The sequence below is a fragment of the Panthera leo genome, chromosome D1 (genome assembly GCF_018350215.1).
Source record: "Panthera leo isolate Ple1 chromosome D1, P.leo_Ple1_pat1.1, whole genome shotgun sequence".
Lineage (NCBI taxonomy): Eukaryota > Metazoa > Chordata > Mammalia > Carnivora > Felidae > Panthera > Panthera leo.
Genome location: NC_056688.1, coordinates 81,437,176 through 81,463,227, shown reverse-complemented (window position 1 = coordinate 81,463,227; position 26,052 = coordinate 81,437,176). Strand labels below are relative to the sequence as shown.

At 38.4% G+C, this 26,052-nt stretch overlaps 1 pseudogene; it reads right to left on the bottom strand.

Moving 5' to 3' along the window:
• Nucleotides 1-9,440: 9,440 nt before the first annotated feature.
• Nucleotides 9,441-26,052, bottom strand: part of LOC122201268 — a 28,713-nt pseudogene continuing 12,101 nt past the window's right edge.

Sequence of the window (26,052 nt, the reverse complement as noted above, 5' to 3'; positions counted from 1 at the left end):
CCTGTACTAGAGTTACAGAAGTCCCCTTGCCAAGTACTTGAGATGATGGAAACTGAAACTTTCAAGGGACCTTCTATAGTTGAAAGAAATCTGGGCTAAAACCTTGAGGACTTGCCTTAGACTCCCTAGGCTGCTTCTTTCTAACAATTTGTGAACTCTCATGATATCCCTGAACCTAATTTCTTCATCTACAAAGTAGCAAATAAAGACTTCTTACTTGCCAGAGTATCACAGTACTCCAGTGATATAAGAAATGTGAAGGAGCTTAGCAAATTTCACCTGCTACAGTGTAAGGGAAACTAGCAACTATCATGATTGTTTACTTCCCCTAACCACCGTCACCTCCTGGCTGTGACAGTGAAAAAGAAAACAAAAGGTCAGAATGGAATAAAATAATTTGGAAAGTCCGGCAAAAACAGAGGAGATTCTGGAGATTTCTGCCTTCAGTTAGAAATTGAAGTCAAAAATAAATAAACGTTAAAAAAAAATTAAAAAAAAAAAAGGGGGCGCCTGGGTGGCTCAGTCGGTTGAGCGTCCGACTTCGGCTCAGGTCACAATCTCACGGTCCATGAGTTCCAGCCCCGCATCGGGCTCTGTGCTGATGGCTCAGAGCCTGGAGCCTGTTTCAGATTCTGTGTCTCCCTCTCTCTCTGCCCCTCCCCTGTTCATGCTCTGTCTCTCTCTGTCTCAAAAATAAATAAACGTTAAAAAAAAATTAAAAAAAAAAAAAAAGAAATTGAAGTGAAATGTTACATAAGCCCAAGAAGAATTTAGCACCCATCTCCATCTGTTTCTTTCCAGTGGCAAGCTTTGTCAGATTAAAGCCCTGAAGTTGATACAAACTTCCAGACCCTGTAAGTTTGGTGTCTGCAGCTAGATCAGAGTTGAACATCTCTCATCTCAAGAGGTGAATATTATGGTACATATGGAAGAAAGAACCAGGTGAGAAAGTGTAATTTTTCCTCCACACCGGGACACTGGGACAGTCGGTTACAGGAGTGGTGCACACACTGGGGCTATTTCTGACAACTGGATGTGTAGTCACCTTAGGTAAAACTCACAGTCATGTTTCCCAGGTTTCATCAGACTGTGGGTTAAATCAATTCACAAACACAGTAGCAAAGTTGAATTTCTTTCATTCTATTCTCAGCACAATTGTGAGAATCACGGGAACTTCAATGCTCTTTGAATTTTGCTCTTTCCCAGCTAGTTTACGGAGACCCCAGAGAGAAACTCCTGTGCTTGTGAATTCACTGTTTTTAGACAACCCTGGATTTTTTTGTCATTTCCTCAGGCAAGTGCAGTGAATGTAGACAATGTAGCAATTTCCACTGCCACATGATGGTGCCAGCCAAGTTCACTTTCCTCGGACATTCTGAGTTATGATGTCTCTCTGTTTGTCACCCCTGACATTTCTTGGCTTCTCTTCCATTCCTGGTGTGAGCTTCATGCTCCCCATTCTGTGCATCCATGATATTTCAATCATCCTTCCTTGTCCTCTACAAACTATAAAGCATTGCATTCAAGGTCACAATTGAAATTTTAGCAGAATCATTTTTCTTTTTAACTGCTGTTTCTGCCCAAGGTTTTGGCACAGTTCCTGGAGAAAAACACTGTGTAGATAATAAGAGTAGCTCAACCACTATTGCACTAAAATGAATTCCTCCACTCTGTAACAGGGTATCCACTTTATAATAGTTTGGATGCCTTATTTCTCTCTCCCAGACTTTCAAATTAAGCCTTAGGTCTTCATAAAAACACAAAGCAATGGAGAGGGTATTTTCTAAAGATGAAAAAGCTTGATTAAAGACATAATAGCAAGAATACTTGTGTCCACACTATATGATTCCGAGCCTGCTCGCATTGAAGGATGCATTTTGGTAGTCACGAAAACCAGACTTGCCTCAACTAACAGTTACTCAATTCATGCAGAGTCTTAGAGTTGAGGAATCAAAGGGAGGCATTGTAAATTTCGTGCACTTGATAGCCACAGACAGTCATGGTTACAGGATGGCTGGGAATGGGTAAAATTTGTAAACAGAGAGAACAGCTAGGACTATATGAATAAAACCTATGTCTGAGATGATACAAATTTAGATTCTAAGTTGGTGGTAGGGACAGCCAGTAGGCATAGGAAGGAAGATAAAAGACATTTTAAAGGAATAACAGACATTGCTAACTGGTCAGGAAAAAATAAAAATTCCAAGTCCATTTCAGGGAGTCGGTAAGCCCATCTATCTTCCCCTTAGATGATTTTCACTGAGAGGAGGCTCATCTCAGAGTTGCTGTCTTCCAATTTTACTGTCCTAGAACAGAGGCTCAAGTCCAGCTGGATTCAAGTGAGTTCCACGGGATCATATTAAGGTGACTGGATTTAAGTTTACAAGCAGTAGGCCCTCCTGGCTCAAGGCTTAAATGTTAGTTCCACCAGAACAGTAAAGTAGAAAGTCATCAGTGGCCTCTCTATTTTACTCACAAAACCCAGAAAATATAAAGCAGCCATGTGCAAAAATGGGAAGCAGTAGACAACATCAACACTGAAGGCCGAGCTATGGCATTGAGTTGGGATATGAGGTTTGATTTTGGATATGCGGTTCTGTGGTGAAATGTCCAGTCGGGACTGGCAATTAACATCTGAGTCACTGGCATAGGGGTAACAACCAAAAACATTGAAAATAAATACCTTTCCATGAAGGGAAAGGTAATGTAGAGAGGAAGAGAAGGGAAGCCTGAGGTGAATCGTCTCATTACCCATCATAAGCAAGAAAGTACCTGTGGTTCCCTTACACAACATCCAGCCACGAACACAGGCTCTTTGGACTACAAGGCTGTATCAAAGATATCAAGTACGAATCGAATCGCTGGCTCCCTGAATTGTCCTAGTCACCCAACTTTTTTGGGTTATGTTGACCCGAGTGCACCTTGTCCCTCGTGGTCTCCCACTGCATCTGATGTAGTGCTTTCACCAGGAAGTCGGCACCCTGGCACTGACTCGTGTGTTCCTCTAATGTCGCCCCAGTTACTGCTTTATACGGGCTTACTCCTAGGAGGAGAGGAGATCTATTACTCTCTGACGTTTGCAAATATAAGGAAATCCCATCATTTAGTGAAATAATGCTAATAGTTTCCCTCGCTTACTACACATATGAACTTTTTAGCTTTCCACCTCCGAGTCAGAGAACTCAGTAAGTGGACAGTGTCTCAGGGAGTGGGAAATGGGCAAACACTTTCACTGGGAACCACCACTTTCTTCAGTAGGTCAGAGCAGTTTTTCAAAATGCCAGGTCAGCAAAAGACACATGCTTCGGAGACCACAGTGCACGATGTAATATGTGCAACCACAGTGAAGTTGGCTCAAATAATTTATTTTGAAAACTTCCAGACTGGGGCCAAGGTATAGAAAAATAGCTACATAATTTATAGGTCGCCTTTAAGTCTTCTCCCTGTAAAATTAAATTCCACCCTTTTCCTCCTTCTTCTTGCAACAGCAGTTTCCTGGTACTACTGACAAGCATTGCACTTGAGAGTTCTACTCCTTAGAGAAAATGAAAGGCTGTCTGCAGGCTCCTGATTAACCTGCCAACGAATGGGCTGTGAAGCCATCGCTTAGGAAGAATCAAAACAATCTCTGCTCCGTTTTCCAGATGGATTGTTCCAAGAGCCAGAGCATAGCTGGCCTAAGAGAAATCAGTTGTGGTTTCAGAGAAGGAAAGCAAAGCATGGGTTTTGGAATGATATAATTCTGGAACCTAGTCCAAACTGTTTACTGCCTCAGGGTCTTTGCACTGCTATTCCCCATGCCCGAATCATGGTTCTCTTAGCTTGTTGCATAGATGACATCTTCCCATTTCTCACATCTCGGCTTGTCACTTCTCCAAAGAGGTCTCCCATAAGTCACACCCTGCCTAGTTTCCATCTAGTTATCATCACAACCCTGTGCTTATTTCCTCCAAAACATTTTTTCAATGATAACTATTTTGTTTATTTATATGTTTATCTATTGTTTAGCTTTTCATTCCCTCTAAGAAGGAAGTTACCTAGGGTGGAACCATAAGCACATCTGTTTTATTTTTGAGAAGCAGGATAGATATAGTGTCATGGCTCTCAAACTTTTTGGTCTCAGGATCCCTTTAAATTCTTAAAAGTTATTGAAGATCTCAAAAAGCTTTTACAGTATTTATGTAAATTATATCTATCTATATTTACTGTATTAAAAACTAAAGCTGAGAAATTTTTTACATGCTTATTGAGTCATTTGAAAATAAGAATAGCAAAATCCATTGCATCTTAACATGAGTAATAGTTTTATTAGAAAAAAACTGTTTCCCAAAACATACAGTTAATGCAATGAATGGCATTGTTTTGTATTTTTTGCAAATCTCTTTAATATCTGGTTTAGCAAAAGAAAACAAAAGAAAGCTACATTGTCACATGGGCTCTGCATTCAGTTTGTTGTGATACATCAGTTTGGTTAAAGGACATGAAAAGAATCAAAATATTGCCTACAATCTTTTTGATAACATACCAAAAACTGACAATGGGTAGTTCCTTAAAGTTAGTTGCAAAATGGAATCTGAAGCCATATTCATGAACTTCTCTTAATCTGTTACATTATAACTCAATGCCTTTTACTTTGCAAGAACCTTTTACCTATTACATGACCTGTAATGTCATGTACTAATTACCTAAATCAATATTTGTTAACTGTTTTTATGCTGGTCTCTCAATTACTGACATAGTTCATGACAGGATATCAAAGAGTTTCATTTGCTAATATCATCATTAATCTCATGAGAAAATTTTTTAAGTCATTAGGATGCTATTAAGGTCATAGTGACATATACAAATTTTTCAAAATCTTAGCTTTCACTCAAAAGCTTAAATTTCGTGGATAGCAACAAATGCCATCAGCCATTTGCCTTACAGTGACATACTCATTTCTTTTTTTAATGTTTTTTTGATTGAATTGTTAGCTTTTCAGAGTAGTTTTAGGACCACAATAAAATAAAGGGGAAGGTTCAAAGACTTTCCATATACTCCCTCCCCATGCACACATACATGCACACACACACACACACACACACACACAGCCTCCCATTGTCAACATACCCCATTAGAGTGGTCCCCAAGGTTCATAGTCTACATTGTGGTTCACTTTTGGTGTTGTACATTCTATGAGTTTGGAAAAAGTTATAATGGCAGTCATCCATCATTATGGTATCATGTAAAGGGTACTTTAACTGTCCTTAAAAAGCTTCTATGTGTGGCCTATTTATTTTTTCCCTACTGACCCCTGGCAACCACTGATTTAATAGTTTTTGAGGAATTTTGAATCTACTATGTTCATGAGAGACATTGATCTGTACTTTTCTTATACTGTCTTTGTCTGGTTTTGGTATTTTGGTAATGCTGGCCTCATTGAATGAGTTAGGGAATATTTCCTCTGCTCCCACTCTCTGAAAGAAAGTGTAGAGAATTGATTTAATTTCTTCCTTAAATGTTTGGTAGAATTTGCCAGGACACATCTGGACCTGGTGCTTTCTGTTTTGGGAGGCTATTAGTTACTGATTCTATTTCTTTAATAGATATTCAAATTGCCTACTTCTTGTATAAGTTTTGGGATATTGTATCTTTGAAGGAATTGGTTCATTTCAACTAGGTTACTAAATTTATGGTCATAGCATTGCTTATAATTTTATTATCTTGTTAATGTACTTGGGATATACAGTGAGGTTCTCTCTTTCATTTCTGGTATTAATAATTTGTGTCCTCTTTCTTTTTGTCTTATTTAGCCTGCCTAGAGGCTTATAGATTTTATTGATAAGCCTTTTAGACAACTGGCTTTTGGCTTTTTTTATTCTCTTTTAGTTTCCTGTTTTTAATTTCATTTTTTTATGCTCTAATCTTTTTTTCTTCTTCTGCTTTCTTTGTATTTAATTTGCTCTTATTTTTTCAGTTTCTTAAGGTGGACACTTAGATTATTGATTTTAGATCTTTCTTCTTTCTGATACATTTATTCAATGCCATACATTTCCTTCTAAGCATACTTTCACTGCATCCCATAAATTTTGATGGTTGATTTCATTCATTTTTGAGCAATTATCTACAAAACTTCAGGAGTGAATAATCTTAATTTGACTCTTATTCTTTTCAGTAAAATGGTGTTTCATGAAAAAGTTGTTAGTTCATCTCCCAATTCAATTACATAATTGCTTTTCCTCGACAAAACTATCATATTTTGTAAGCTTCATTAACACTTTGTCACTTCTCTTTTTGTCACATAGCCTATTAAAAAGATGTGTACTCACGGGTTGAGGGCTAATACAATTGATTTGACTGCTTTATCGAGGACTTTTTTTTTTTTTTTTGAGAGACAGAGAGACAGAGTGCGAGCAGGGGAAGGGCAGAGAGAGGGAGACACAGGCTCTGTCAGCACAGAGCCCGATGTGGGGCTTGAACCCACGAACCATAACATCGTGACCTGAACCAAAGTGGATGCTTAACTGACTGAGCCACCCGGGCACCCCTGAAGGACTTTCTTAAAGTCTCCAGGGGTCTGGAACTTAGAAGACCACTGAAGCTGTGCCTAGGAAGATAGATGTTTGGCTATAGACTCCCTGGGGTTCATATCTGGGCTTTAATCCTTCCCATTATATTCATCAACAGGTTGTTCTCATCTTTCCTCAGTTTCCTCATTCTCTGAAAAAGGGTATGCTGATGAGGGATACATGTCATTATATATTAGTACAATCCATTATATATTTATACAATCATTAGAGTGAGACCTAATGCAAATTACAGACCTTGAGTGGTTATGCTATGTCAATGTAGGTTCATCAATTGTACATTCATCAAATGTACTGCGTTCTTGGGGGATGCTTGTAATCAAGGAGGCTCTGCACTGGGGCAGGGAGGTGTATGGGAAATCTCTGTACTTCCTCTTAATTTTTCTATGAACTTAAAACTGCTCTAAAAATGTCTTTTTTTTTTAAGCTGGGGATGGCTAATAATAATACCTACATGAATAGCAGGTGAATTAATTAGGCCTCTTGGTTACAAGTGATCAAAACACAGCTGAAACTGTGTAAGAAAAAAAGAAAGAAAGCCAGTCAAATAGAATATCACTTCACATTTCCTAACGTACAGTTTCAGGCACAACCAAATCCAGGTATTCACATTTTGTCATCAATCATGTGTCTTTCTCCACTTTGCAGCTTTGCTCTCTCTGGTATTGCATCATTTCGTAGGTTGGCTCTCAGGATGTAGTGACAGAATTAATCACCAACAGCTTTAAGCTTGCACCACACCAGCTTAGAAACTATGATGAATCAAACATTTATTTCCCAGTTGATCTAGTACGGTCCTGGGTAGAACTCTCACTGACCCAGCTTGGGTGGTCATATGCCCACTCCTTCACCACTCACAGAGAGGGTTACATTCTCTACTGATTATCAATTACTAATGGACAGATCTGGATCCAATGCACAACTCTAGAAGCAGAAGGTAGTTCATGAAGTCCTACTTTAACTCTATAGATTGAAAATGGAAGAGGGATAGTTTCCCCAAGGAAATTTGATAAGCTATTACCAAAAGAAAGGAGAAGATGGTGGCAGACAAAAATTAGCAAGTGTTTACGAAGGGTGGTTTCAGACAAATGTTGGCATGTTATCCTTATAGATTATATATAAGTCGTGGATTTTAATAGTACTCTTTCTTGCCAAAGGAGTGAGGTCCTAGGAGACAAGGCAGACAAGTTGAGGGGAGTGGTTCGAAGAGAGAAGCTTTGTTTTGTTTACCTTCAAACCCCATTATGTGAGTGGCCACATGCTCCATCTTTGCAGAAGGCAGAACTTTCCTTGGTTCTTTCATTTTTGTTACTGAGTTTTGTGGCCTTGAAAGAACCATTGTTTTCTTGTCTTCCTCATTTTTCACTTTCATCCAGCTCAGAGAATACTCTCTAGATGTGCTATTCTTATGGCCCTTCTTCCAATTTGACTTGATCTTGAATTATTCTGTTGAAAGGAAACATGGTATATCAGTATGGCCATTGATGGATGTACAGGATCAAGTCTGGCTCATTTTTTATTATGTTCAACCTCTGTAAGCATCAGTTTTTTCAACTAAAAAGTGGAGAAGGTATTAGTGACTGAGTATTAAATGAGTTACTATAAAAGTCCCAAAATAGAACCTCGTCCATAGTCTATGTCTGGTAGCACATAGCTCTCTCCCCTGACTCTCTGCTCCCATCTCCAGATATACATTTCTTCTGTGTCCGTCATTCACAATTCCTGACTTTTTCATCATGCCGAGCCATAACTCTCTTCCAATGAAGTCAATGTTTCCAGTACTAAGTATCTTTGAAGTGTCCCAGAAAATCCCCATTTTCAACATATGTTCAGGAAGACAAAAATCTAAGGCCAGACTTAAATATAAGTAGAGCAGGTGACTGCTTGGAGGCAGACAGTGACTTAAAAAGTGAAAGTTAGAGGTCCTCTTGCCCTAAGCCTTGTTTCCCAACCACCTACCTGCTAATTGTAAGAAATTTCCATTTAGGACAATTTTTGACATTAAACCAATGAATCTCCATTATGATCCTGTGTACATGAAGATAGATATTCATCCTCATAGTCGTAATTTATAGCTACTAGTAGTCAATGACAGCACGAATTTGTTAATTGGGTTAACCTAGAAAGCAAAGTGATTTGGAAGAAAAGGAAGGGAAGACAGGATTAGAGTCTGTGATACTCTAGAGATGGCAGAAGGTAGTCGTGGTGGTGGGCATTTTGGGGCTGATCCTCATGGGAACACATTCACTCATTCAGGTTTCACTGATCCAATAAGCCAGAATGTATGAAATACCCATTTGGGGCCTGGTAGAATCCTGGTTGAAAAAGATAGGCAAACTCTGGGCTTTCATGAAACTCATTGTCTGGTGGGGGTGACTGATATTAAACAAGCAGTTGCAATACATCTCGGTGAGTTTTAAAATAAACCAAGTCCGGGAACTCTAGAAACATAGAAATAGAGTACCTCACCCACTTAGCCTGAGGGATTCAGGTGAAGCTTTCTGGAATATGTACCATTTAAACCGAGACCTCCGGGATGGCTCAGGATGGCTCCAGAAAACAAGAGGGAGAAAAATCTCCTCAGAAGAAAAAAACAAGGTTACACAGGCCTGCAGATTAAAAAGAAAAACAAAACAAAACAAAAATGTGTGGTAGATTTAAGGTACAGAAATAATCATTTTATATAGCCCAAATACAAATCTGGGGAGAGACAAGGCTGGAGAAACAGGCAGGGATGAGAATCACATGAAACTGGTTGTGGGACAGGAAAGGGAACATGTGAGCCTTATCGAGGCAGTTGCCATTTATCCAAAATGCATGCAGGGCTACGGCAAGATTTGAAGCGAACAGTTGTATGTATCACATTTGCTTTTGTCAAGGTCCGTTTGGTTGTGATATGTTGGAGGGAAGCACGAATGAAAGCAGAGGGATCATATAAGAGGTTGCTGCAGCAATCCAGTGAGAGGTGATGCTGGCCAGAGCTAGTGTGGCAGAGATCATAATGATGGTGGCGATGAGGGTGAGGGTGGGGAGGACGCCAGTGTTGATGATGGTGGTGGCAGCGGTGATGAGGCCATCTCTAGGCACTATCAGGATTTTCTGTCTCCAAACCTCTATAGCTGCATTGTCTAGTACCATAGCCAGTGGCCACGTGCGCCTATTTAAAGGAAATAAAATTATAAATAAAGGAATTATAAATAAATAAAATAAATAATAAATAAAGGAAATAAAATTATGGGGCACCTGGGTGGCTCAGTCGGTTCAGCATCTGACTCTTGATTTCGGCTCAGGTCATGGTTTTATGGTTCCTGAGATTGAGCCCTGTGTTGGGCTCTGTGCTGACAATGTAGGATCTGCTTGGGGTTCTCTCTCTTCCTCTCTCTCTCTGACCTTCCCCTGCTCACATTCTCTCTGTCTTTCACACACACACACACACACATGCACAATAAATAAATAAACTTTAAAAAATAAGGGAAATAAAATTAAAAATTCAACTCCTTAGTTACACTAGCCACATTATAAGGGCTTCTCGGCTATATGCAGCCTAGTGACAATCATATTAGGTAATGCAGGTATAAAACATATTTCCAATGCTGTGGAACATTCTATGGGACACCTATACTCTACAGAGTTCCTCTTATCACATTTAGAACTGCTTGACTTCCAGCTGTATTTGTACCTAGCACTAAATTTTAGGACTAGTATTTAGCAAGATATAAGCATAGACACAACACTTAGAACACAGTAGGGCCCATCAAATGTGTTTTAAATGAAACGCATCTGCCAGATATAACTCTTGTCTTCTATCAAATTACTGTTGCTTCTAGGCAAGCTCAAATTCCACTTCTGGAAACCAAGCTTCTATCTGTACTTTTTTTTTTTTTTTTACATTTATTTATTTATTTATTTTGAGAGACGGAAAGAGACAGCATGAGCAGGGGAGGGGCAGAGAGAGAGGGAGACACAGAATCTGAAGCAGGCTCCAGGCTCTGCGCTGTCAGCACAGAGCCTGATGCGGGGCTCAAACCCATGACCCGTGAGATCATGACCTGAGCCGAAGTCGGACGCTTAACCGACTGAGCCACCCAGGTGCCCCGTACCTTTACTTTTTGACAGGCTATAGCCACTTAAAATCCCATCCATTGCATCACAAGATAGTGTGTTTTGGAGCAGGGGCTTTTACTTTTTAAGTTAGGCACAAAACTTTTACTCAAATGTGTTAGGGAAGCCTCAAATACTTAGGTAATAAAGTTGTAACCTCTCTGGTTAAGTTTGGTAGAGAACTCATTTGCCCTCTTGCTCCTCCCAAATTTCTCTTTAGACAGATTTGTGAAATTGTAGGGCTGGACAGAACACAGCTTGAAAACAACTGATATAATAGAAAGAATATGCGGTTTAGGGTCACAAATTCTAACTCGCAATTACAAGCCCACTATTATTAGTTAACAACACATCCTTGAACACTTTTAACATCTCGTGTGTTTATTTTTGACCTGTAAAATAGATGTATCACTGACCCCTTATTCACAGATTTCTGTGCAGATTAGCTGACATAATGAATGTAAAAGTAGTTTGCAATCTGTAAAGTGAGATTTCAAAAGGAAATGCTGCTATTATCGCTTTTCTTGTTAGACTTCTATTCAGGAATTACAGCCAGTTACCTACTAACAGATGATCTCTTCATCAAAAACTGACATACTGCACAACTAATTCTAAGCTCTTCCAGACCTTGTTGGCTTGTGGGAACAAATGAGGTTCTAATAACAATACAATTTAATGACTCTTGCTTTGTTTGACCTGCTCACACAGGACCTCCAGATTCCCTCAAATTGTTTCTCAATTATTTGAAGGAGTCTACCAGGCATTTCTCCTCCCATGAAAAACATGGTTAGGTGTTAGAGTGACATCACAAAATGTGAGGAGTCTGGATCTCTGACTGAGAGCTGTCTGGGGAAGCTGTCCATCAAACCCAAAGCCTTTATCTTGTTAAACTGCAGAGTTTTCGGATAATTGTTACTACAACATAATCTATGACTAAAACAGAGAACTTGCCACTTGAGTTCCTCTGAGGATTATAATTCTCCAAGAATATACTCATACCCTTAGTCATTAATTCCAAAGCATAGTCTTTCTACTAAACTAGCATAGTTAATCATAGGCCATGTTACTGTCGGTTCTCTTCTCCAACTGTTTAAAGGTCCAGGCCAATAATCCAGAAGTCTCCTTCTCTCAGAGCTAGTTCAATTTTGGAGCCATTGGTATACATTCCAGCTATCATATCTCAGCTGGGAATAAACCCACCAGAGAGACTGTAACAAAATTTGATCTCAAAAAGGTCGTATTCGAGGTCTCTATTCCTTCCTTCCTAGGAGGGTCCACATTTACTCAAATCTTCCCCAGGGATCAATTCTATATACCAAGGAATATTAAGGGGACAAGGCTTGTCAGTCATTGTGAAGTCATATGAAATATTTCCCTTGGAGCAGGGATGAGCAAACTATAGCCGGCTGACAAAATCTGGTCAGCGTCCTATTTTTAGATGGCCCAGAAATTAAGAATGGTTTTAACATTTTTTTAAGTTTGTAAATGAATGGGGGAAAAAGGAGGAGGAGAAGAAGCAGCAACAACGGAAAGCGTAGCGGCCCACAAAGCCTGAACCATTTACTTTATCTACTCCCTGGCACATCACAGGAAAAGTCTGCTGACCTCTGCTCTACCTAACTATGAGGAATCAGTTAGGTGACATTTCCTGGGAAAAGATCTACTACAACATAATTCTTTTGTGGCCATGTTCAGAAATAGACCGTTTGAGTTTCCTTTCACCCAACTATCCTGCTAACATTGAATAGTGTATGTCTCCATGTGAATAATTTTGAAGGATTTTACGTCAGACTACCAAAAGCAGCCCATTTTTGCATGGAAATTTTTCAAAGGTAGGGCGCTTGGGTGACTCAGCCGGGGTTAAGTATCCAACTCTTGATTTTGGCTTAGGTCATGATCTCACCTTCCCAAGATTAAGCCCTGAGTCAGGCTCTGAGCTGGGCAGGAGCCTACTTAAGATTCTTTCTCTCTCTTCCTCTCTCTGCCCCTCCCCTGCTCATGCTTGCTCTCTCTCAGAAAGAAAGAAAGAAAGAAAGAAAGAAAGAAAGAAAGAAAGAAGTTCTTCACAGATAATTTTAAAACACTTTTTGGATACCCGTGTTTTAATTTTTTTCAATGAATATTTATTACTTGTGCTATTTTCAGAAAGGATTGTGTCTAGTTCTGGGTGATATGAAAAATAGGAATTCACACATGGAATTCATCTAAGGGTGAGTCTTAGGAGAAACAATTTCAGGAAGCAAGGACAATTTTTCCTGGAGAAGAGAAAACTCAGAGGAGCTGTGATAACATCTCTGAAATTTCAGAAAGATCCATCAGAGGAGAAAGGCATTTCACTTATTCTATATGAGTAAAAGGAATAGGATTAGGAGACAAGGGGTAGGTAGCCCACAGGGAACCAACCTCTGCTTATTGTAAGAAAGTCTTTCTAAAAGTCATGGAAGGCACTAAGGAATACGTTGTATAAATACTTGGCACGGAAGTCATAAAACATTTGATCATAGGATTTGGGACTATACAGAAGTTTTTGACTTTTCCTTGCACAAGCATGCAACACTGAGTATTTGAAAACACAGCTGATAGAAATTCTACATCCTCCATCTCTCTACTCAGACCATGTACAGTCTGCACATGGACAAAATTCTCACTCATTGCAAATATTTTCCTGATCATTAATTCATAGCATCTCTGGAATCAAGCTCATAGGTGTGAAATCAAGCAATCTGATTATATTCTCCCTTTGCACTGAAAGGAATTCTTCAATAGAAACTGTGTACCTGAAATGCCTCCAGTCCTATTCACACAGAATGGACGACAAGAGCAGGCATGGAGTAAAGGAGAAGGAAAGAAAGCAGAGGAAAAGCAGAGAAGGGGATGTGACATAGCCAGGGCTCTTTTCCCAGAGCTAAAATGAAATTACCAGGCAACTATGTTTTCCCTCCAGGAAAATCAACCCTGTCTTGGTTCTTTCCATTGTTTTCTGTTCCTGGGTTTTGGTTTTGTTTTTGAGGGGGGAGGGTGTTTGTGTGTGTGTATGTGTCTTTCTGATCTTTTTTATTTTTTAAATTTTCCTTGTCATGGTTACTTAAAAGTGATCCAAAGAGAGCAGTAATGTGTCCAGATGGCAGAGTTAAAGCAACCTGGGGAAATTAGCTAAGCACGTTGTGGAATCAAAGACAGCTGCTTTTTTTCATATAATTAAACACTTTCAGGGAAAACCCTACAGACAAGCGCAAGGCTCAAGGGGCAGCCATTGGCCTTCTGTCTATTAGTCAGAAGCCAGACAGCATGTAAATCAGCCTCACATTCTAGGGACACAAGCAACCACTGAAATAGATTGTAAGATTGGCCTCTTTCCCTTGGCCTGAGAAGCTACTTAAGATTAAATTATAGGATGTTGAGGACACTTATTTGTCCTTGGAAGTATTCCCCTTCTCCATGACTCATTTTCATCTGAAATAAGGTTAGAACTACTGTTCCTCACCCAAGGTTCCTGTGATCCTTTAGGATTTAGTAATATACGGTAGTGACAAGAATCAGTATATTGTTTTCAATATCTCTGAAAGTTTAATGGAAATCATAAGGCCATAAAAGAAATGACTATTGACTTTGATTTTGTTTGGAATTTATCAGTGTATTAAGATCATATTGGTTATTTAAATGTGATGAAAAGCCTGGCTATTGATAACTTGAAGGGCTTTCTGAGATGTGGCTGGTGGACTAGACATTGGTAACAAAACACGGTCACCTGGGTCATGACCAAAGAGCGAAGCTCTCTGTCAAATGAAAAATAAATACGTAAATAGAAGATGAAATGCATAAGAAACTCTAAATTTTCCCTCAAGACCTCACATTCTTTAGTTCGAAGTTTCTAATTTCTGTGGCCTGAATTTGTCATGATCATATTTTAAGTTGTTTATTCAAAGCTAATTTCCCAAGATAAACTTGTAAACTAATTTGTTCCCATGAAGGGGCAAATGGATGACATTTTTCTCTACAAAAGCATTACATTTTATAATTCCCCCTCCTTTGACTGCACTGACGGTACAATTTAAAGGACAAAAGAGCCTTTGGAAATGTGAACATCAGGCCTTTACGTGGCCAAGGCTTTCCCTCTTTGGGGGCACTGTTGCTGTCCTCAAGCTCACCAAGATGCTTTTTCTGTGTGCTTGTTTTTATAAAACTCTTTTTAAATAGAATCGTTTATTTTAAATCTTCTTTGTGAGCAGTGACAGTGATGGAACTGACAAGCACAGGAAAAATCTTAGCACCCACCTTCTCAAACTACAGATGTTTTTGTGGCCGGGACTAGTCCTTCTCTTTTCAAAATGTACTATTTTAGGTCTTCGACATCTGCCATCGGTATTATTTTGGTAATTGGTTTCCTGGCTTCTGATCTTACTATCTTACTGTGGCTGCCAGATAAATCTTTCTAAGGCATAATTCTGAAAACACTTCTTACTCAAAATCTTTCAATGGCTCCTTGTTGATTATAAAAAGAAATGAAATCTCCTTAGCCTGGGATTCAGAGCTGTGTATATTCTGGCCTTGAAATTCTTTTTAGACTTTCTCTCTATTACAGTCTCCTCTACTTTCAACTCTAGAACTATAGTATACTTATCGCCTTCCATTTTACCATATATTTTCCATGTCTCCAAGCCTTTGCTCATACTGTTCCCTATGGCTGGAATATTCTTTCTTTCCACTCTTTAAAACATTTTAAAACTATTTTTTAAGGTCATCTGGGTGGCTCAGTCAGTTAAGCCTCCAACTTTGGCTCAGGTCATGATCTCATGGTTTGTTTCATGAGTTTGAGCCCCACATCGGGCTCTCTGCTGTTGGTGTGGGGAGACTGCTTTGGATTCTCCATCTCCTTCTCTTTTCCCTTCTCCTGCTCTTGCTCTCTCTTTCTATCTCTTTCTCAAAAATAAATAAACATTTCAAAAATAAATTAAAAAATTAAAATATTTTTAAATTGATTGTTGTTGCTCTTGACCACCTTCATCCATTGTAATAAAAAGAAATTATTAAATTTCTGGGTACCAGCTCAAATGTTTCACTAAGAAACATAAAATCTTTCCAGCAATTCTGCCTCTGTACTTCCATAGAATTTTCCACGTGTTTTAGTCAACCTTATGTTGTAGTATATAGACTGGTTTGTCACATTTGTAATCTTCTAGAGATCAAAAATTAAGTTCTTTCATCTTGAATCTTTGCAAGGCCTTAACAGAGTCTCTACAATAATTTAGTTGTCCCCCACAGTGATCAATTCGTAAATTACCCTCTAAAAATTATCCTGGAGAGATACAGTGACTATGCAAGAAGGGATATCTTCCTGTGACTTCAGAACTAAAAGGTAAGACTGGACATTTGATGTTTATGTTTAAAATAAATCCCCACAATCTTTATTAAAAGTTTTCCTGAGCCACCTTCACTTTACCAGCTTCCCAAGTGGTATAATCAATAATCTTTTATTTATTTATTTATTTATTTATTTATTTATTTATTTTTTTATTTACTAGATCGGGAGTCTGGGTGTCTGGCGGCAGCTGCTAGAAAATTACCTCTATGCCAGATACTTGCCAAGGATCCTGAGCAAAGATTCTGCCTGACTGTAAGAAAAAGCATGTTCTCAATAGAGCAAAAGTAGGTTTTATTCCACTTCTGCAGGAAGAGAGGCCTTGAATTCTGGGTAGGTCTTATCAAAGCTGCCCAGAGGTGTCATGCACAGATGAATGTCCTGAGGCAAAGCCAACACGGCCAAATACTAGCTGGGACGAGGGAAGGGAAATAAGCTGGAAAATTAAACAAAGGGTAGAGTTCAAGAAATAGATGAGACTTCGAGTCACAAGTAGGGTAAAGATTGTATTTCTTGAGCAATTGTTAATTATTTTCCCTTTGTTATTAAAAACCCAAGAATTTCTATGTGAGAACTTAACATGGTATATAAAAATGAGCTGGAAAGGTCCCAGACAAGGGAAAACTCTTGATATTTAACTCAATTATTGCAGCCTTACTGTGGTAAAATATATGATTGCCATTAGATTTTAAGAAATATTGAAAATGGCTTGCAGACCCCTATTAATCTTTGGAGATTCCTAGGAGCCCACGATATAAGATTTGGGGGAATTGTTAGAGTAGGTCAATCCTAGTTCTTTTACCTTTATTTCTGAAACATGAGAAACTTAATATTTTTCTTCGCTTTACTTTCTCCTCCTATTGCTCTACTCACAGAAATGAAGGTCATCATTTAAAAATGCTCTGTTCCCTCTGAAGCCTGTTGTGTGCTGATGACTCAGGTCTTCTAATCCACCTTATTCCTTCAGGAAACGCAATGCTGCCAGCTGCAACTATCTGAAGATAAAGAGCTCCAGATACAAGCCTCACAAAGAATTTTCTTCAAGGGAAGCTTAAAATACACACCATCACATGAGAGTCACATGACATCAGCCAAGACTTAGGCCTTTGGAGACTTCTGGAGAAAGCACTCAATGGAGTGATACCAGAGGGGCTGTTCCTGTCAGCCATGATTTACGGATTCTGCAAAATCATCTCCCTTCCCTTCTTGTCATGAATTAGCTGTGCTCAGCTGGCTGAACTTCTCTCTTTTTATTAGTTTATTTTTGTTTATTAAAAACAATACATGATGGGGCCCCTGGGTGGCTCAGTTTATTAAGTGTCTGACTTCGGTTCAGGTCATGATATCCCCATTTGTTAGTTTGAGCCCTGCATCAAGCTCTTTGCTGACAGCTCAGAGCCTGGAGCCTGCTTCCGATTCTGGGTCTCCCTCTCTCTCTGCCCCTCCCCCACTCACACTCTGTCAATCTCTCTCTCAAAAATAAAATAAAAAAACATTAAAAAAATAAAAAAAAATACATGGCTTACCATTGAAATAATCAAGTGAAAAGCCAATTATTCTTTTATAATCCCTTTACACCTCTAGTTTCATAGCCAGTCCCAACTTAGTACATATACTTACACATCTTTCTGTCTACATGTCCTGGAATGTGTATGCTTGTGTATTTCTCATCTACATTACATTTTTTTATTTTATTAAATATCACATTTCATGGAAATCATTACACATGAATTATCATGTCAGGTATGAGTGTTCTCTTCACAATCTTATTGTTGAATTAGAAGTAGAAATATGTTTTTGTGTCTCTTCTCCTTCTGGAGATTTGGCCCTCTGCTTAATTCCAAAGCATGGGTTGACAGTCCACTGATCCATAGCTGCAACCAGAGAACAATTTCAGGATTCATTTGTGTCTTATCATTCCTCTACAATGTTCTTCAGTGAGAATTTGCCAGCCTTTGAGGTAAAGAACAACTATATAGCACCTGTCTGTCAGCAGCTGAGTATTTCAAAGGGCAAAGATAAAAGCTGATAATCTGAAACCTCTAAGCCATATGAAAAGCCAACCACTGGTTGATGGTTAACTGCAGATCATTTCTGCTATTTTCCCCTCTGTTCTTTCTTTTCTTTTTTCTATCTTTCACACATTCTTGATTTCTTCACATTTGTGTCTTTCATTTCTTGGTTATCTCTTTCCTCTGTGTATCCTTCTCTTCTAATCTATATCTTTTCTTCCTTCACTCACATTATTCTTTCCTATCCTTTCTTCCTCTCCTCTTAAACTGTTGTTTCTATAAAACTATCGCATTTTTAAAAACATGTTTGTTGTAAAGACTTAATGAAACATACTATCGCATATTGACACAATGGAATAATATATAACCATTAAAATTTATTATGTGGAAATACATGTTTAACATATAAAAATGCATAAAATACACCATCAGATTTTTTTAATCTATAAAACAGTATCTTTGTATAGTAAAATCCCATCTTGGAAAATAATTTTATTTATATGTTGTAAAACAGTTAACAGGGTTTATCTTTGGGTAGTAATAAGATTGTGTAGTTTTATGTTACTCTGTTTCACTTTTTTGTATTTTAAATTATTTTCCTGTTTGGTATACATGGCATATCAAAATGTGTTTCCTCAGGAACCTCCAACATATATACTTCCTTTACTGAATGAAATTATTTTGCCTTTTCTAAAATTTTGGTAAGATAAATTATGCAGTCAAAAGTGCATCATAAGAGGGGACAGTTAAGTCAAAATTAGAACTGAACATCAATAAAAAATAAATTGATTTCTCAACCACTTAGAAGACTAAAGAGAAAAAGGAAAAGAATCCCATACAAGGGCAAACGGGACCTCTGCATTGAGGAGGCAAGCACCAGCAGCAAGAGACTCACTCATTGCCTCCTGGGCTTGGATGGTCCTATCTGGCCTCAGGCCCACCAGAACCAGCAGTGTCAAGCCAGATGGGACTTTGGGGCAGAGCTCTGCAAATTACATGTGTGATTTCAGTAGCTTCCTGAGGACAAAACAAAACAAAATAAATTTAAAAACATATTATATATATAATATACACTTTAAAAAGAAAATAAATTGATTTTCATTTATTTGTGGCCCTTGGTTGAATCCTTACTCCCAGGTGCTCCTCTACCCTGAGGTTCTTGCCTCTAAACTCAAAACCCAGCAGATGCAGGGAAACCATAGAAGAGTCCAACATGATGAGGCTGCCATCTTGTGGTGCCTTAGAAGGCGTTTCCACTGCCTACTTCGTTGTACTGTGACACAACACAGCTGGTTCACATTAGTCTTGTTTCAAACTATGGTCTGTGGACGATGAATACAAATTCTATTCATGTGTTAGAGCAGGATTGGGGTCTTATGTAGTCATTTTTTATGACTTTTTAAAAGAAAGGGTCATTTGAGTTAGGGCGTGTGGCCCATTTCCGGCAGTTTTTCCATTAACGTTATTCTGAATGACCTACTGTCTTCAGTTATGGGAGGCCTTCAGAAATTCACAGTGCACCTTACTGTGTGTGTTTGCTGCATTCTGAGGACTTTTCCTGGACAACCATAGAAAGGGCAGACACACACAGAAAGCTCTCTGTATATTAGCTGAACAGAGAAAATATTATAAAGAAGTCTTACAATTTCATAGTGTGCAAAAAATTTTTATCTGGAGGCTCTGCTCAAACACACATGCACACAAACACACAATTCGCCTATTCATCTTCTTTTCTAATGTTCGAGGAAAAGGCATGGTGGGCTTCAAATTGCCTTGCACCATTTTGTCAGATGTTGCAATAATTAGCATTGAAATTACTAAAAAGTCTTCAAATCTATTCCAATGTAAGCTTATCAAATATGAGAAGCACTATACATACATACCGAACATTAACCAATGCCTGAGAGTTGGAGCTTCTGGAGACAAAAAACTTTAAAGAAGTGAGTTAATCGTTCAAAGGCTCTGTTCCTGACTCACCCTCTCTCCTCCTTCTAATTCAGTTCTGGGGTCAGGACCTACCCAAGCTCACACATCATACTAAATTCTCCCTCCAAATCTCTCTTGATCCCATGTTTCTAATTCTCCCTTGCCCCTTCAATCATCTTCCTCTTTCTTTTATTTTTATTTCCTTCAGCAACTTTCCCCTTCATGTATAAATTAACTAAAACTCCCTTATCCCCCAAAATACAATGAAACAAAACAAAATAATAAACTAGTTTTGCTCAATCATGTGTTTCCTTTAAGTCACCGTTCCTAGTCTTCTTTCCCTGCCAAACCTTTCAAAGATGTAATTTACATTTCTGCCTTTCTGTGACTTTGGTGATGGGATTCAGACTTAGGCATTCAATTGGATACAGATACTAAGATGTCACCAAAAGTGAGGCAATATTTTAAGTCATCAAAAGGAAAAAGTCACCCAGGGAATAAATATAGTTTGAGAACAAAAGAGGGTTGAGATCCAATAATTATGAAATGCCTGGATATAAGGGGTGGATAAAGACAGAGGAGGCAGAAAAGGATTGATGGGGAGGGGCCAAAAGATGAAAGAACCAAGAGAGGTCAGTGTCACTGAGTGTCAACAGCAGTACTATGAACAACAACCAAAAAAACCCAACAATAGTAATAAGTATGTTGACTGCTTTCTATATTGACCATCCATCTTATACTAACCCCTCTTTTAGGTATTTGCACCCTTTTCACTTAATTCTCACAGCATTCCTCAAGACAGATATCATTTCTTTCTTGTACAACTGAGGAGTCTGAGGCTCAGAGGATTTATATTATTTCCCAGTTTTGCAAAATGAGCTAGCAGAGACAGGAATAGAATTCAGTTCCCTTTGTAATATTTTATGTGCCCCAAATGACAATTTATATAAATATATATAGAGAGGGGCATTTCAATATGTTATATACTATCTAAAATATGTCATATATTTTTATATAAAATGGTTTTGGTTTGGGATGTAAATTGGCCTTGGTTTTATTGTACTTCAGCAATGTGTTGATTCCCAGATGCACTACTTTGGTTCTTTTTTTTTTTTTTTTTTAAGGTTTATTTATTTATTTTGAGAGAGAGTGGACAGGAAGACAGAGGGGCAAAGAGAGTAGGAGAGAGAGAATCCCAAGCAGAGATCCCAAGAAAGAATCTGCACTGATAGTGCCCAACCTGACACAGGGCTCAAACTCCTGAACCATGAGATCATGTCCTGAGCCAAAACCAAGAGTCGGACACAACTGAGCCACTCTGGTTTTTCATCTTCACTTGTGTTATAAATCAAGTGTCCAAAAGGTGACAAATCCTATAGATAGTATTTTACCTTCACAATTTACCTTCAGAGATCACATTCTTAAAACTCATTTTCATGATAATTTTGTCTTCTTAATCTTTTATTTTGAAAAAAAAATGTGCATTAGTTTTCTATTTCTGCTATAGTAAATTCCACACACTTACTGGCTTAGACAATATAAGTTTATTACTTTACAGTTCTGGAAATCAGAAGAAACGGCTCTCACTTAGGTAAAATCAATGTGTCAGCAGGGCTATATTCCTCTGGAGGCTTTAGGAAGAATCTGTCTTTCCAGCTGCTAGAAGCCATCGTAATTCCTTGGCCAGTGGGCCCTTCTTTCATCTTCAAAACCAGCAAGTTCAATCTCAGGCCTTCTCATGCTGCTATTTCTCTTTTTCTGCCTCTTCTGCTTTCCTCATCCACTTATAGGAATCCTCAGATTCGAAAGGGCCCTCTGTGATAATCCAGGATAATCTCCCCATCTCAAATTCAGCTGATTAGCAACTAATTCCATCAGCAATATTAATGGTTCTTTGCCATGTAACCTAACATGTTTATAAATTCTGGGGATTAGAATGTGGGCATTTTTAGGAGGTCACTAGTCTGCCTACCACATGGAGCTGGGGATAGTACCCTGAGCTTCCATATTCACTGCACACCATGGCTTTTCTGTCCACATACCTACATATTATATGTGTTGATATAAATATATGTACATTATATGTGTAGATTGATATATATGTATTAAATCTACACAAATATACATATTATATATACATTACCTATGAAATGTTTGAAAATAAGTGACATTTTGACCCTTTCTATTTCAGCACATAGCTTTTAAGAACAAGGACATTCACTTAGTAATAACTTATAATTACAATAACTTATAATTAGTAAAATGCATATGAAATTAACAATAATGCATTACTATTATCTAATATTCACATTTTGCTAGTTGTTCCAAAATGTTATTCATAGCAAAAACAAAAAAACAAAAATCCAACCCATGATCACTCATTGCTGACATGTTTGAAGAGTTCAAGACAGTTATTTTACAGAGCATACTTCAATCGTGGTTTTTGAAAAAAATTTTCCTTACGTTTAGACTCCAGTGACACATTTTGGCTCAATAGCCCATAAGTGATGCTCTGTCATCTCAGCGCACTACATAGGCAGGCACATCCTATCAGGTTGTTCTGTTATTGGTGATGTTGATTCTGATGAGTTGACTAGTGGTGTTTGCCTGGTTTCTCCACTACACAGTCGCCACTTTCCCCTTCATAAGTGATTCGTAGTCTGTGGGGCACAGATGGATGCTAATCTCTATCCCGTCAAACGTTCACCTAAAGTTTTAAGAGTCTATTGCCGATCCTTGCCTGAATCAGTAATTAGTAAAAATGACTGCGAGGTAAGGATTTGTAGAAAACGTTATCAATCTTTCTACACTTATTAATTGGGATTTTGTTATAAAAATTATATAAATAGTTCCTTCAGAAATCTCCAGTGGGTACTCGTGGCCTACAGAACAAACTCCTAACCAAAGTCATGAGAACAAGTGGGGATTGCAGGGCCATAAGGACATAATTTTCCACTTAATGCAAGTCCTCACCTGAAGAGGCTCTAGCTGACCTGTCAGTTGTTCCGTTTGCTCTAATTGCACCTTGGCTTATGTGATGAGAAGAAGGGTCCTTAAAGAGGAAAGGATTAGCATGACCTCTTACCAAGCTGGCCCTCTTGGTCATAGTGACACGAGTGAGGCCTATACCTACACTGAGTGTGAGGAAGGGAAAAATCATAGCGCACATGCCGTATACCAGACTTCCTGAGAAGCAAGGCCTAGGGCCTGTGAATCTTGAAAATCTCAGATTAACTTTTCAAACTCCTAAGAAGGAACATGAGTCTCCTGTACATAAAAAGAAAACAAATTCATTTTTTTGACAGGTCTTTATAGAGATATTTCCCCATAACCACATTCAATCACAGTTTGTAGTCACCGAACACAGACCACAGACATTCTCATCTATATTGTGTTGGAGACTCTGATTGTATTGCAAATTTGACTCTGTATTATCATCATGAAATGTTTGATTGGACAAATCAGACCATTAAAGAATCCCTGAGGTCTTCTATTTCACAGATTCTCAAACATATAGTCCTGGCTGAGTGCTCGATTACAGTGTGATCATGGCTTAATGAGTTTTTACTAATTTTATACTAACTCTCAATGATGTGCTTAGCGACCTGAACTAAGAAAATAATACAATAGTATGCTTGTCATCAAGAAATACATAACTCATTTATAGAAAGTAAATATCTCTCTCTATCTATGTATCTATATATCTATTTAGCCATATATATATGTTTATATATATATATATATATATATATATATATATATATATAAACTATTACACATTTGATGGGGAACAACCTCCAAGATTTAGGACCTTTGTAAAGGAACTATGGCTTGAGTCTTAAAATTTGGATGGGATTTGAATTGGAGGAGAAGAGCAGGGAGGATATTCCAGTAATGGAAACTGAATGAACATGTAGGAAGCAGGAATGAAGGTGACATGGCTGTGGAAAAATGAGAACAATGGCTGAAGAGGAAGGTCCATGTTGGAGAGCAGAGGAAAATAATTTGTAGGAGTAAGACAGGGCTCGCCAGTGAGAGCCGTTAGAGTCCTACAATGTCTTCATATGACACATCGTTGTTCTTGAGAAAGATAACAGGATTTTAAGAAAATTTCATTGTATGTGTTCACAGGATAGATAAAGACATGAGGTTGGGATAGTGCTTAACAGGTATCAGGAAATGCTTAGTAAAGTTGAAGTCATGATGCAAAGGCTTACAAATGTGAAGGAGAACCAGAAACAGAAAAAAATTGTTTGGAATGTTGAAGCCAGAGTGAGTTTAAGAGATTTGAGAGGAAGAATCAAAGTAGGTGAGAGGGACCTCTCAGACTAATGGCTAATGTCGATTCCTGGCCTCTAGCTGACAGTGGGTACACACAATAACTTGGCATGTCTCCAAAAAAAAAAAGTAAATAAGTATATGAGATAATTATTCAGTTATTCACAATTTATAGACCTTCATATTGGCTACCTATTTATTATTTCAGAAGGCTTAGCAATGACTTGCAGAGCACAGTAAAAGATAATAAATTTGCCTGGGTTAAAAGTAAGTAAAAAAAATACAGAAAAAATCATAAAAGACTGGATGCAAGATGCCACCATAAATAAGGTTAATCATTCAACCTATAATGAGTCACACATTTAATATGTGTTTGAGCCAGCAATTTAGCTTTAAACTTTCTGGCAGCTAATGTTGAAAGAGAAAAAGTTGGCAATTAAACAAACCAGTGTCATCAGATAAAACCATATGGATTGCTAGATGGAATTCTAAGTAATCTTTGTTTTAAAGTTAGCAAGATAACCTCTCATTATATGTATATCAGGTGAGAATTATTTTTCTGTGCCATAAGACTGTCTCTCTGTGTTTCTCTCTTTTTCTCTACACCCTCCCCATCCCTGACATACACTCCACACAGATATGCAGAGAAAAGTACTAAAGCTAGTAGTAATTAAAAAATAGCTTGGGGCGCCTGGGTGGCTCAGTTGGTTAAGCGTCCGACTTCAGCCCGGGTCACGATCTCGCGGTCCGTGAGTTCGAGCCCCGCGTCGGGCTCTGCGCTGATGGCTCAGAGCCTGGAGCCTGCTTCCGATTCTGTCTCCCTCTCTCTCTGCCCCTCCCCCGTTCATGCTCTGTCTCTCTCTGTCTCAAAAACAAATAAACGTTAAAAAAAAAAAGAATAGCTAATATCTAACATTGACCATATGAGTGAGCTTTGATGGATAATTCAATACTTCTCCTCTTCACACACACACACATACACACACACACACACACACACACTCATCCTAGGAAATATATCCTTGAGATACAAATATACAATGTCTTGTGTTGGACTTGATAAAATTAAGAATTTATAAGTAGGGGTGCCTGGGTGGTTCAGTTGGTTGAGCTTCTGACTCTTGATTTTGGCTCAGGTCGTGATCTTGCAGTTCCTGGTTTTGAGCCCCACATCAGGCTTCTCGTTGGCAGTGCAGAGCCTGCTTGGGATTCTCTCTATCTCCCTCTCTTTGCCCCTTTGCTGTGCTCATACATCTTCTCTCTCAAGGTGGCTAAATAAACTTAAAAGAAACCATATATATGGGGTGCCTGGATGGCTCTGTTGGTTAAACCTCTGACTTCAGCTCAGGCCAGGATCTCATGGTTTGTGAGTTCAAGCTCCATGCTGGGCTCTATGCTGACAGCTTGGAGCCTGGAGCCTGCTTCAGATTCTGTCTCCCTCTCTCTCTGCTCCTCTCCTGCTCATGCTCTCTCCCTCTCTCAAAAATTAACATAAAAAATTTTTAAATTATATATATATATAATTTACATATATATAAGAATTTATATACATATATGTAAGAATTTACAAGTAGATGGGGTAGGGCAAAAAGTGAGAGAAAAAGAAAATGGGATTCTTTTTAGATTTTCCTATGATCTGAAAATTTATCATAAGCCAGTATTTGACCTTGATCATAACAGGGCTCCACCATGAAGTTTAACTGAATCTGTTCCAAGAAGTTATCTAAATTTGGCAAGCATATAATGTTGCATACCTAAGGAAAGATTAGAAAAACTCACACAAATCTGACGTGAAGGAGATCAAGTACCA